Below are 14,003 nucleotides of genomic sequence, written 5' to 3'. Positions count from 1 at the left end.
AAACAAACCTCACGTGTGTAAAGGGACGAAACATCATTGCAACCCTTTGCCAGAGTATGGAAAGCTTTTAAGGACAAACGCGTAGATGAAGAAGGATGCAATTTATTTACATAAAAATAAAGGCAAGCATTTTTGTCACCACCTGATAATTATCAAAAACGTTTTACTCTATTATTTTGTGGCCTGGATTTTTGGCTGGTCCTAAGGCATGTGCCTTATTTGCCTTATGGTTAATCCAGCACTGAATGGGAATCTTATACACATATTTATAGAGATATTTCATCAAGTTGTATGAAAATCATTTAAATCAACGTGAGTTCATTTCCCGACCCCCACCGCAATCACGCACACCTGCAACCACCCATCCCACCTCGCCACAAATCAAAACAATTGTCCAGGGGCATCATAAACACTTATTTAGAGATGGAGAGTCCTAGAAATTTATGTTTTATTAATATATAACATGATCATTATTTATGTCAACATAATCATATTTTCCCCCGATTGTTGAAAACGCCCCCTCAAATGCCTGATCACCACCCAGGTTCGAAATTTTAGGCAAAAAACTGGTCTAGAAAAACTTGTCTCATAAATTCACAGCTGGGGTGGCGACCCCCCCCCCCCCCTTTAGCCACCGGACTATCTAATTTTAGCCTTTTGCTTGCGGTTCGACTTTCAACGGTTTGTGCACTATTTCCGAAAACACTTGCCAACGTATTGCGGAAACATTTAACATTGATCCTAGAGCCTATTTTTAAAGGCCATTATTTCAGAATCCGCCATTGTCTCAGTTTCCAATCAATTCGCGTCAACCAAATACAAATACCAGAAATGAAATGGGGTTTAACGTCTTGCTATTCTGCTCCGGGTGGACTAATGAAGAAGGACATACGCTATCGGTGTGCTATTATGAAATTTTTTCCCGGCCAGCGGAGCTACGGCCTAATTGTCTTCATTAGATGTCAAACCACATTCCACTCTTTATATAAATAATGACGTTCTGTGTATCAAGGGAGGTAACTCTAATATTCCCCTGGAATAATATGGCCACAGATCACCAATTATTTCACTTGTAACAGGACGGGTCGTTCTCGATTTGCACTCGAGCGTCGGGGGTAACTGGCTCTTATGCAAACCGGAAGATCCAGGGTCGTATTCAGGATGTCCGGTATCTCACGCGAACGAAAGTCAAAACTTGCTACATCTCTCAACCCTGTAAGTCTGATGATGAGTGAGTTTCAGATGTTGACGAAACTTAGCCAGTGTTGGGTATTTATGGTTATTACACTCAGAGACAGGGCACACCATTCCACCCTCTAAAAAGGGCTCCCTGAGTTGCCCCTGAAATTGATGTAGCTCCTGAGTATCCACCCGTATTTTCAGGATTATGACTGAGTCTGACGGGCCTTACATATCCTACCTATAGGCTATGCACTGGAGAATGCACGTGCATAACCTATGTACTCTAAGTTAGTTTAGATCCCGCTTTCCCATTGGTTGATTGTATCCCACGTTATCCAAAAGAAAGAGCCGAACTACCCGTCTGGAGCAAACCCACAAAGTTTCTATACGGTTTCCACAGTCGGTAATTCAAGATTGATGCAATATCGGGCAATGCTTCTAACATACCAAACCCGCCTGACCAAAAGCAACGCGTAAGAATAGCCCAGGGCCCACACAAACCACTGAACAAATTATTCAGCACGTGCCGACTTCATAGTAATTAATCAAAATATATTAAATAAACAACAAATAGTAAATTGATGGCTTATCACTGGCCATTCCAAATGTTCCAGCTCATTCACAAGACGAGTCAGGTTTCCCAGCTTCCTCTTGCAACTGGAGATACCCATTTCCATTCCGTACCATTCTTAGTTCCTGGGATTAGTGTTGGACCCTAACTTCAGGGAAGGGTTTGAGACCAATATCCCACGCGTCAGTGCCGCCTCTACCCTCGGGTTCCCTGCGGGAGGTAGATAGTCCCCCGGATTTATAAACTTCTTGTTGAGTACCTCCCTATTTTGCAGCGAGGCCTTGCCGTCATGGTGTGTAAGATTATGTCTTTCTCCCTTAGACGGAGTCCATAAATATTCTACATCTCTCAACCCTGTAAGTCTGATGATGAGTGAGTTTCCAATGTTGACAAAACATAGCCAGTGTTGGGTATTTATAGTTATTACACTCAGATACCGGGCACACCATTCCACCCTCTAAGAAGGGCTCCCTGAGTTCCCCCTGAAATTGCTGTCGCGTCCTAGTATCCACCCGTATTTCCATGATTATGACTGAAATTATATAATCCAAGTTCATACCTCAAAATTTAAAATTTTTATTATAGTTTTGTTTTTGTCTTATAGCAGCACTACCCAGATATTCATCAATACTTTCAAAAGTTTGACTAATTTAAGGCAAAGGATATGAATCTATGAATCTAACTTATACTTATAAGTTGATAAGTATGTATCTGACTCGGGCAACCAAACCTACAAACTACTTCAGTAACCAACTTATCAGCAACCACAAGACCAGTATGATTGGGAATAGCGAAGGATTCTACCCGCTGTCATTATATAGTACTTGTCATTCCCAGTTACAGGAAGAGGACCGAAAATATCTATTGCTATACATTGTATACAACCAATATAGTGAATCTGTGCAAGAGGCGCATTCTCTAACCCTGGTCCAGGTTTACACCTTGCACACACCCGCGTTTTATGGATTTTGTTATCCCAGGCCAGTAGAATCGTCTCTTAATACTGTCTAGAGTGCGATTCCTACCAAAATGTCCGGCTATCTTTTGAGTATGACATTAAGCAAATAACTCATTTCTTATTTCCTGGGGAGCTACAAGTTGTAGGTGAATACTATTCTGATTAGAACAATTCTTGCGATACATTAGGTTGTGTTTTATAACAAGATGATCCATTGCGACCATATAATCCTAAACTCATTATTTAGGGATTTAATTCGACCTCTAGCCGGTCTTTCAAGTTGTTTTACCCTAAAATGATAAATGGGTCATTTATTTGCATCTCCTGAATTCCACAATAGTGTAAGGAAGTAGCCAATTAGGACCAGTGGTGTCCTGTAAGCCATTATTTTCACCCAAGTACCGAAATCGGACTAAGCGGCGAGCATCCATCCGATTCGCGTTGACTTGTGTCTGAGAGTATGACTAGCATAAATAATAATCTTTTCCTTACCTCCCCTGTTTTTGACATAGCACAGCCCCGGAGCTAGTCCACTAGCATATGTATCCAATATAAATTCATCAGTTTCATTGGGAAAGGTGAGTAAAGGCTGAGTTATTAATGTTTTTTATTAAGTATTAAATGCCGGTTTACAATCGTTATCACATTCAATGCCCATGGCGAATAACTTATGTTTTAGAACAGTGACCTGATTCTGAAAAAGGGCACCTTTAGAGGGTTTCAATTTCAGATTTGCATCCTTTAATCTAAGGAAGACCATTTTCAAGTTTTGCAAATCAATCTGAAAGTTAGGCCCAAATATAATTATGTTATCAATATAACATAAACATTGCTTCCATCGTAACCCTTTTAACACTAATTCCATCATTTTTTGGAATGGTATGGCGCATTGGTCAAACCAAATGGCATCGCATTAAACTCGTACAACCCACAACGAGTGGTGAATTCCGTTTTTGCGTGATCGACTCCGTCAGCTTTACCTTCCATTATCCAGTAGCAAAATCCAATGTACTGAACAATTTGAACCCGACAATACTTTCAAAAGTTTGTCTAATTTAAGGCAAAGGATATGAATCTATACTGGTAACCTCATTTGCTTTGCGAAATCAACACAAACCTATATGTGCCATCCTCTTTTTTACCAAACAAATTGGACTCGATAAATGCCCACCGCTATCCTTAATGATATTATTTTCCAACATTTTCTCTATTTTCTTTTCAATCACCCGACCAACTGAACAAGGGACTCTCTCTCCTAGGAGGCAACTTAATCGGGCGAGTCCCTCCAGTGTGTGTTCTGTTAGACTCGTTTGACCCAATTTCCCATTCGCCCCCATAAACATGTTCTGAAATTCAATAATTAATTGCTCCAATTGTTCCAACACAACCGTGGCTAAATTGTTAGAAGATTTTTAAGTTTTTGAAATGTTCCGGCACTATTTGCGTATCAAATTAATCTCTAACCACAGATTTTACCTCTTAAATCTCTTCTGCCTGCCCGCCCCAGCAAACATCCTCCTTCCAAATCAATGGGTTTATTTTTCATATTTAGGATACACACAGTTATTACATTTATCTGAATCTACGACTAACGATTTGGCTTGACTAGTGGAGAGCCTCATTTGATCAAAACCAATATCATATGTATGCTTCAAGATAAAATCCATACCTAAAGTGCCTTCCATACCCAATTCGACGATGCAGGTGGGTGCAGACTCAGCATATTGTACCCTGCAACGGATATTAAAGAAATAGCTGATCCTGTATCAAGTAGCATTTTCTGCAGTCGTATTTAAGGAACACTCATCAAGACAAATGCGCAAAAGGTGGTACTTTTCCCCATTGATCTCAGACTGATTTTCCCTATTTATTTTTAGTACTAACCCAAATGTCGTTACAATCCGCCTTACCGTGACTAATACTACGTTTTATTTCTGTTATGCTTTCCAAATCCTTATCACTTTAATGGGGTATTTTCTATATATTTTCAGCCTGCCGAGGAGTACTGCGGACTGATGGTGCAGATAGATCATCAGTCCTTACTTGTTTTAAAAAAACCTTCACCCGAATTTCGAGGACGATCTAGCATTGGACACTTAGGCCTATAATGCCCAGGTTCCTGACAATGAAAGCAGCGCGGCTGTCTATCAGGTTTGCATCCCATTCTTAACATCCTGAGATGGAAAATTTCCATTCCGGTTCCATTCATCTCTGGGAATAGAATTCCCTGCCATGGGCCTACGGTTGCCACCCCTACCCCTCATTATCTCACCTGTAATCGTTACATGGACGAAATAGGTTAGCCCTGTTTTCACTTGATTTCTTAACAACCATCTCCGATATTTGAACCCTAAACGCCTCAAATTCTCTATTTTTAGGCATAACCTCCCCACGACTTGGCTTACGTATGGGGTCCAAAGGGAACATTTTTATAGATTTTTCAATAATTTACCAATGTAAACCAAAATATATGAGTGGCCGAGGCGCGTGTCCTTGTCCGTTCTTCCCATCGCCATTAGTAAACCAGGTGAAAGAAAGATTCTAGTTAACGAATACGCCAACTATAAATGTCCTATCCTTACTCTTGCAACTAAAGATTGACACACTTAATTCTTTTAGACCTTTACTTGTAGGTGACGGCGTAGGAATAATTGGTGTGCTGTGTCCATAATCTGGATTGATTGGACTTTTGAGACCCCCTTTACAATATTAACTAAGCTATTATATTGTATATTAATTTGTTTAAAAGGGTGACAATCGGTCTTCCTTGAAAATTTGTGAACAAACTGACTTCTGACATTTCGAAACAAAACTTTAGCCGGACAGAGCTTTCATACCAGCATCAGATCAACCTATTCTTTTATCAAAGTCAAAGAGGTATACCTCCTTTGAGGACAAGAGTGCAAGGTTTACAGAAGCTTGCTTCCACACATTACCATTTTCAGGTGTATACCTTAAAATGGTATTCAAATTTAAGCAAGCACCTCGGGGAAACTTAACTTGAAAGTTCAATGTTTTTCGTCCACAAATTGTACATGTAGAAATGATGAAGTAGATTCTAACATGGTTATCCCGTAACAACAACACCGAATTGTTACCGACTGAAGCAGATAGCAGTAACAACCATAACATGGTCGATTTTAAACTTGTTGTTTTTATCGTTCTCAGCTGCATTAATACAAAAAGTGAGTTTCTGTTTGGTATCACCCCAGGGATCTTTTAAAGAGCTCAACCTCTTACTGAATATTTCCAATAATATTAGAAGTTAAAAACACGAATTAGAATTCAATATTGGTCAATTTCAATCAATATACACATATTTAGCACACAATGAACAGAACACTCTTTAATCAGTACACGGGTCGTGTATTCTATGGCTTCGTGTGTCATTTGTAATGAACAAAGAAAACATATCCTACAAGACAATGCGGAATTAATATAATTAGTAATATCTGATAAGCAAATGACTGAGAAAATACGTGTAGAATGGACTAAGAAAGCGAAATGGACTGTTGTTCAATTTATATACATTCATATTACATTAATAATGTGTGCTTATTAAGGTTCCAAAGAATACAAACATACACCATTTAATCGTTGTTACAGATCAATCGCAACAAAGATATCTACATTAAAATAAAAATTTAACAAGTTTTTAACCAATTATGTATCGTTTACACAAACACCTGTTATATACAAACTTTAAAATGAATGTCATCAACTTTTCAAAACCATATGGTATTTAATTCCACTTTCTACAATTTGAGAAAATGTACACAGAATTACGGAGGCGGTAGCAGATAACAGTAATTGTTTGCTTTACACTAGCGGTAAGGTAAAGAAAATAAAATGTAGCCAGTTCTTGAAGAATGTCTATATCAACTAAAGTAAGGACAGATTTTTAAAGGTTCTTTAACATTCTCAACTGAATAGTGCTTTGAGGTAAATACCTTACGGAAAGTGAAAATCTGAAATAGGTTTTACTTCCTATTGTTCTGCTCCTGCTGGGCTAACGAAGACGGGCTAATGAGGTAAATGTTTCCCGGACAGCGGCGCTGTGGTCTACTCGTATATCGAATTCTAACTGTCAATGGTTCTCTTGCGTACACGCCCATGTCTAGACGGGACCTCGGTTTTTCGTACCAAATGCCCGACTATACGTTTCCCCCCTTTGTTCTGCATCTATAAACCAATAAATTCAGAAGTTCATTATAATTAACTTAATTGAATTGGCCAAGATATAAGAAATAGGTGTGAAGCTTCGTACACCTTTTTGATGGTCTCTAGGAGTTAAACGAACGCTGCTGTGCACATTAAACATTATTCGAAAGTGATCTAGGCTTTGATAATGCCTCTTTAACTTTAATGTTAATATACCATTTACTTTCAACAGTGGAGGTGGTTTAACAAGTGCGTTTTAGAACGCAATTTTCGCCAGTTTCTTCACAGTACAAAAATCTCCGAGTACAAGGGAGTTATTGAAATAAAGATGTACTGTTGGTCCTGAAATCATCTGGTTAGTAGAGAGAATGTGCATCTGCCCCCCCCACTCTCTCCGTAAACGCGTGCACAATGCCCGTGCTGGTCTTGTCACCCACAAATATCTTGCTTGCGGTTTTGCACAATCCAATTGGAACATTTCCAATGTGATTATATAATTAAATCTTGTTTACCAATAATCGACGATTTCTAAAGCGGGTGAGCCTCGTTAGTGGCTCTTTTTGGTGATACATGACATGGATGCAGGGTGACAATTTTTATATATGGTTGATGTAGTTATTGTTGATCTTTTTAAGCTTTACGTGCAGGTGAAAAACTGTGACAGTTCTCAATCAACCAAAGCGAACATTCTAGGCCCTTAATTCTGTCTCGTATAATCAGCTTTCTTGCAGCAATTTTTCTAGTTAGCAAAAGGATCGATAAACAATATTATCTTTGCTGATTGAAGCCGGGAGAACATATCACGTAATGAATATAGAATATCTTGACAACTTATCAATAGAAACGACTGTTTGATGCATCATCACAGTAGATCGAGAATGGATACAGTCCTTTACACGTCATTCTCCTGTCAAACAGCCCACATTAAAGTTTTTTTGTAACATGCTAACATTTTTTGTAATTCTAATAGCGACATTGATTATGGTCCTACGGATAAGATACTATACTGTGCCAGCTATGAAACATATTAGGAATGCACACATTCCCTCTGATGACGCAACAAATTGTTGAAATTCATAAAATACTTATGGAAATCGTTGGGCTAATAAATTCAACCATTAGCAGGTCACTATGAAGTGAACAACTTGTGTGCTATTACGGAAACTGTGACTTGACTATACGCATTTCTTCGACAGGCCTGCTGTCGAGGGAAAGCAGGGTGGAAAATCCCTTGGAACTTTCTTAGCCAACACTAGAATCGAAATGAAATGAAATGAAATGGGGTTTAACGTCCTACTGTTCTGCTCCTAACCTGGGCTAATGAAGACGGGCAGACGCCATACAGTGTGCAATGAGGGAAATTTTGCCCGGACAGCGGCACTACGGCCTACTCTTATATCGAATTCCAACTGCCAAGGGATCTTTTACGTGCACGCCAATGTGTACACGGGACCTCGGTTTTTCGTCCCATCCGAACGACTAGACAGCTTTCCTTGTCAGGCCCTCCGTCCTGCATCACTAACAAGGGAGAACCACGCCGGAAAATCTGGATGAACTTTCTCGGCCAATGCAGGGATCGAACACCCGACCTCCAGGCTAGCGAGCTAGCGTCTTACCCACTTAGCCACGTGATCCCCCACTAGAATCGAATCCGTGACCTTCTGGTTAGGGAACTATCGCCTTAGTTACTGAGCTACCACTCAGTGATTACAATGAGCGCGGTATGTTGTCAATGGTATAAGACACTGCCTGTGTCATTTCCAGTTATAATGAAGCAACTTCCCTAATGTTAAAATTGCGGAAATTGGTTAGTCTACTTACACGAGTAACATCTCAAGGTTATTCTCATCATAATTGGGTCGTCTGACTGACTGAATTGTCTGAAAGTACCAAGAATAATCAGATTACATACTCAATTACCCACAATTTAAACAAGTTAATTATTATAGAGCGCGAATCACTGTGTCTGCCCTAGTCCATTCATTTCTAAAGTGTAATAAATGGTGGCTAAGTTTAAGTTTGTAGATTTCCAAAACTGTTTCCCTAAAATAATATAGAAGGAAAGATATTGTTTTACGAAAAATATTTTGCACGGTAGTTTTCCAATGGATGTTTATATACTTGGGATCACAGTGTCGCGGATGTGTTACTTTAAATGTTAAAAAAATCATCCATGCATACGCATTGCCTTAAATCGACACTCCTCATCCAAATCAAATAGGTCAAGTCTTTTCAACCTGTTTAGGTTCCAGTAAGGTTGTGTTTAATCTCGTGAAATGTCGTGTAATACGAATTGATGTCCAATTACCGAGTTCCTTTCGGTTACGTGACAGCAGTAAGAATCCTCGTGAAATAATCTAAATCTGGAGCGTGTTCGTCAGTTTTCTCGAGTTTATCAGGGACTAGATTGAAATTGTTACTTGTAATCTACAGATATTTTTCAACGCTGGTAGTGGATTTGCCGACAAAAATTATCTTAAGTGATTTTCAATCTAGCTGAGGCTTCACGATCGGTAAATCAATTATTGAGCGACGCCTGAACATATAATCCAGTCGTAACTCGAGTACATAGATACTGATTTAGTTATTTTATTTCGGTGACATTTTCTTCCAGTGCCGGGTTTGATCTGGTGTTTACCAAGAAATTTTCTCTGGATTTTTAGCCTAGTTTCCACATTACTAGTTCTTCAATGGGACGAAAAACATAGATCCGAAATACATGTTGGTTTGCACGTAAAATAAACATAAACAGTTGGGATTCGACTTTTGCATGGTAATCGGGTTAAAATTGTGACCTCTAGAGTGTTCACAAGCTAAAAACGTGATTTTTCGTACAATCTGGGGCCATAATCCATAAGGTTATGCACCGATACATGCCAATATCGAAAGGAACCGAAATCTCTAGGAGATAGACCTATATTTCCTATATTTCAAGTTGACTTTTTGTATATAATGTAAGAAGAAATGAAATGAAATGCTGATATAGATAGTAGTTTATATCGTATTGCTAATGATGATATAGATGATATTTTATATAGCATTGATGATATTTTGTATAGACTTGATAATGGTGATATAGATGGAAGTTTATATAGCATCGCTAATGGTGATATAAGATGAATTGAAATGGGGAATTTAACCCCCCACTGTTCTGCTCCGACTGGGCTAATGAAGACGGATATACGCCATACAGCGTGCTATGGGGGACATTTGGCTCGTACAGCAACGCTATGGCATACTCTTGCATCGAATTCCAACTGCCAAGGTATCCTTTAGGTGCTCGCCAATGAGTACACGGGACCTCGGGTTTTCGTACCACCCGAACGACTGAACAGCTGTCCTTGTCAGGTCCTCCGTCATACACCACTGACAAGGGGGAGCCACGCCGGAAAATCCTGATGAACTTTCTCGGCCAACACCGGGAGCGAACCCGCGACCTCCAGGCTAGCGAGCCAGCGTCTTATCCACCGTGGCTCCCTAATAGTAATATAGATAGAAATAACTGACACAGTTTTATGGGACAACAATCACTAGTTTATTATACACAGGCACGACATCCCTTCACGTAGGTATGTCCGACTAGCTATAGCCCTCTGGATGATCACTTATGGATCCCATCCGTCTCAGAGTAGAACAGTCTTCATGTACCTCTTGGGTCGAATTATAACATCTTGGAAACCAATCTCACACCCTAGGACAGAGTAGGTTCGGAACATTTTTGTTTTTGTTTTTACCCATTTTCTTATTTTTATGTATATCTTTTGCCGGCATATGAAAATAACTTAATTAAATCAACCTGTTCATAATATATATTTAATGTATTGAGCGTTAAATTTGTAATAAACAACAACAATAACTTTACTAAATGCCATTGTGCTTGATAACGATAAGATTATACTTATGGAAACGTTGTGCGTGTTTATAATAAACCAGTGATTGTTGCCGCATATAACTGTACCAGTTTTTGTTATATTTCCAATTACTAAATGCCACTTAAGGATTAGGTGATATAGATGGTAGTTATGTAGCATTGGTAATAGTAATATAGATGAATATATCATTGGTAATGATGATATAGATGATAGTTTGTATAACATTGATATAAATGACAGTTAATAATGGTAGTCTATTTAGTAATAGCTAATATTGATTGTGGTATCTTTAAACTCAATATCGATAGCTGTTTATAGTGATGACAATAATAGATTATAAACGTTAAAATAATATAAAATCTACGAGGGAATGTTTCATACAGTTTTAGTAAAGAATTGTATAAATTTATTCATTAGTATCTTGGGAATAATAACCCATACCGATTTTTAGCGCAAAATCAAACCCGTAAAAGTTGTTTTAATGCATCGTGGACAATGTATGGCTAACTTATTGCCGTATCATTTATATTCTTTTCTCACGATTACATATAAATGTCATTCATTTAAAAAGAATATTTTTTTCGGATTTTTGAGCATCACTGAAATACGCCAGGGCTTATGAGATTCTTCATCCAATTTGCTCGATTTGATGTTATTTATGTTCGACAGTAATGAGCCAATTGCGTGTTAGAGGATGCTCTATAGAATCTGTACGAACGCGTTCGACAAGTTTCTATATTTACGATCAGATTAACGGATATTCCCAAGATTGGGTAAGCATTAGACCGTCCCCTACTCGTTGTATCCATAACATAACCATCGATCTCTTCATAAGATGTATAGCTTACTCATGATTTATCTCACTTTCCAGAACTGTTTTCAAATTTACAGGTTCAGCTATTTCATTATCTTAATAAGTGCTGGACGCTAACAACATATATTTTTGGTATGCAATGTGGTGTAAACTGTATGTATATTACCTTAGTAAGGTTGCTTTTTTTAAAGACGAAAAGCCAGGGCATCAATGTTAACGCTTTCTCGTCCATATTTCGAGCTAGCTACATGTATATACACGCACATGCAATATATGTCCAGAGCCATATTGTTTATGTTTAAAGGTTAGGATATTTAAAAGAAAAGACGCGCCTTTCACAAAAAAGCCACAGATCGACCAGCACTGTTTAAACTCACCGAAATATGTACGGCTCGTAAATTAGTAGGTTAAATGTGTACATGTATATCTCAGCGACGGCTTTGAAATGACCTGTACATTTTCAAAACACAGAGAGAGTTAGAGAGAAATGGGGTTGAACTCCACTCGACACAAACTTGGTCATTTCGGGACTAGCACATAGTTGGGGGGAAACCGGAGGACCCTAAGAAAACCCACGTGGTTGGACAGTCGATCCTACTCCTTGCCACGTACAACCAGGGAATTGAAACCACGCCAGTTGACTCTATGGCAGACCTTATGATACAGCGCGCACTTGCTAACCATTCGGCCATCCAACCCCCCAATTTTATGTCAAATAGACATAAACTTGGTCATTTCGAGGCTAACACATGGTTCAATTTTATTTCAATAATTCGCTTCCGGAAACGGAAAATCCTCTGCAATGTACAAGGTGGGAATCGAATCTACGCCACTTGTTGCGTTAAACTAATGAATGATTGTACATCACATCACGTCTTGGAGAAATAATTTAATCACGACACTAGCATTTCAGAATGATGCTTTCGCGACCGCTTGAACGCAGAACAGGTCCGTTTTAAGGCTTTTATAACTCCCCCAGTTCCGTGGAAAACGCGCCATTCCATTAATTCAAGGTGCATGGGCACCAGAGCCAGAGGAAGAAATGGGGTTTAACTTTAACTCAACACAAACTAGATTTTTTCGGGACTAACACATGGTTCAATTTTATTTCAATAATTCGCTTGCGAGTAGGGGGGTTTAGCTGTGGGAGAAAACCGAAGGATCCGGAGAGCCATGTGGTTGGACAGACGACCCTACTCCTTGTCACGTACAATCGGGGAATCTCAAAACCATGCCAGTTGACTCAATGATACGTGCCCCCCCCCCTCCACACACACACCGGGTTCTACAAGAAAATGGTGCATGGCGTATTTGGTTGCCAGAGGTGGGCGTGCCTTCGTTTTACTGAAACGTTTTACTATAACGTTGTCCTGGCTTCCGGGAACTGTTGTTGATTTCCTTTGATAATATTCAGCCAACAATCATTCCAAATATCACATTTCAGCTACATTACGTCTCATCAACACTATCAGTCAGGTCAGTTGTGCGTTTCATTGCAACGAAATCCGGGCAAGTTCCCCTTCCCACGTATTGCACATGTACATTTTCTCAACATGACCAAGTACTGCGTTAACCAGACCTTAAATCCTACTCCATCTCGCTTCTACGCAATCAAAGAAGAGTGGTCTGTTGTTTTAAATATAAAGCTTCTGAATAACAAGTCTCTCCTTTACAAAGACAACCAATAGATTAAACCTAATTACAATTCTTTGAAAACTGATCAGATAACGATGATAAAGTGCCAAATATGTCTGGCAAGTAATGGATATTAACTTTAATATTTTTTTTATCCAGAAAGAAGTGACAGGTGGACAAGGAATAAAAGATGGGTTCGGTGGAAATAATAGTCTATACACCTAACTGGACATGAAAGGAACCGTATCATGGTGCACGACCGGTATCAGCCAGGTCAAACTCATCCATTAGTATCTGGCATATTGCCCTCGCACCCATTAAATTGGATTTTGAATTTGTGTACGAATTGTGCAATTTAACGGAATTATGCACATTATAGGCCGTCATATATACGTGAAAGGTATATTTCTAATGAAATTTAAATGTAAATTGTCAGGCGGCCCACATGGAAATGTTTCGTCCTGGAATAAAGGTAAACTGTCCAAATATTTCTATACAGTCGGAATACGTTCCCACTGTCAAATGGTCTTTATGTGGGACTACATGGGACTTCATCTTAACGTCCCATACGAAAGACTAGACGATGTTCCTTGCCCGATCCTCCGCTCTGTACCACTGACAAGAGTAAAGCCAGACTATGACCTTTCTCGTTATTCAGCGCTGTACCAACTCTTTTGATCCAGTGAGAATGTCGATTTCCGATTTTGGAGCAAATCATGAAAAAGTACCTGTGATGTCGTAAAACGTCACGATAATGTGATTCTTACGTAATAAATAAAAATGGATTACACTGCATACTTAAACGGCCGT

The sequence above is a fragment of the Patella vulgata genome, chromosome 8, assembly GCF_932274485.2.
Source record: "Patella vulgata chromosome 8, xgPatVulg1.2, whole genome shotgun sequence".
Taxonomy (NCBI): Eukaryota; Metazoa; Mollusca; class Gastropoda; family Patellidae; genus Patella; species Patella vulgata.
Note: the sequence above shows the minus strand (reverse complement) of the source record.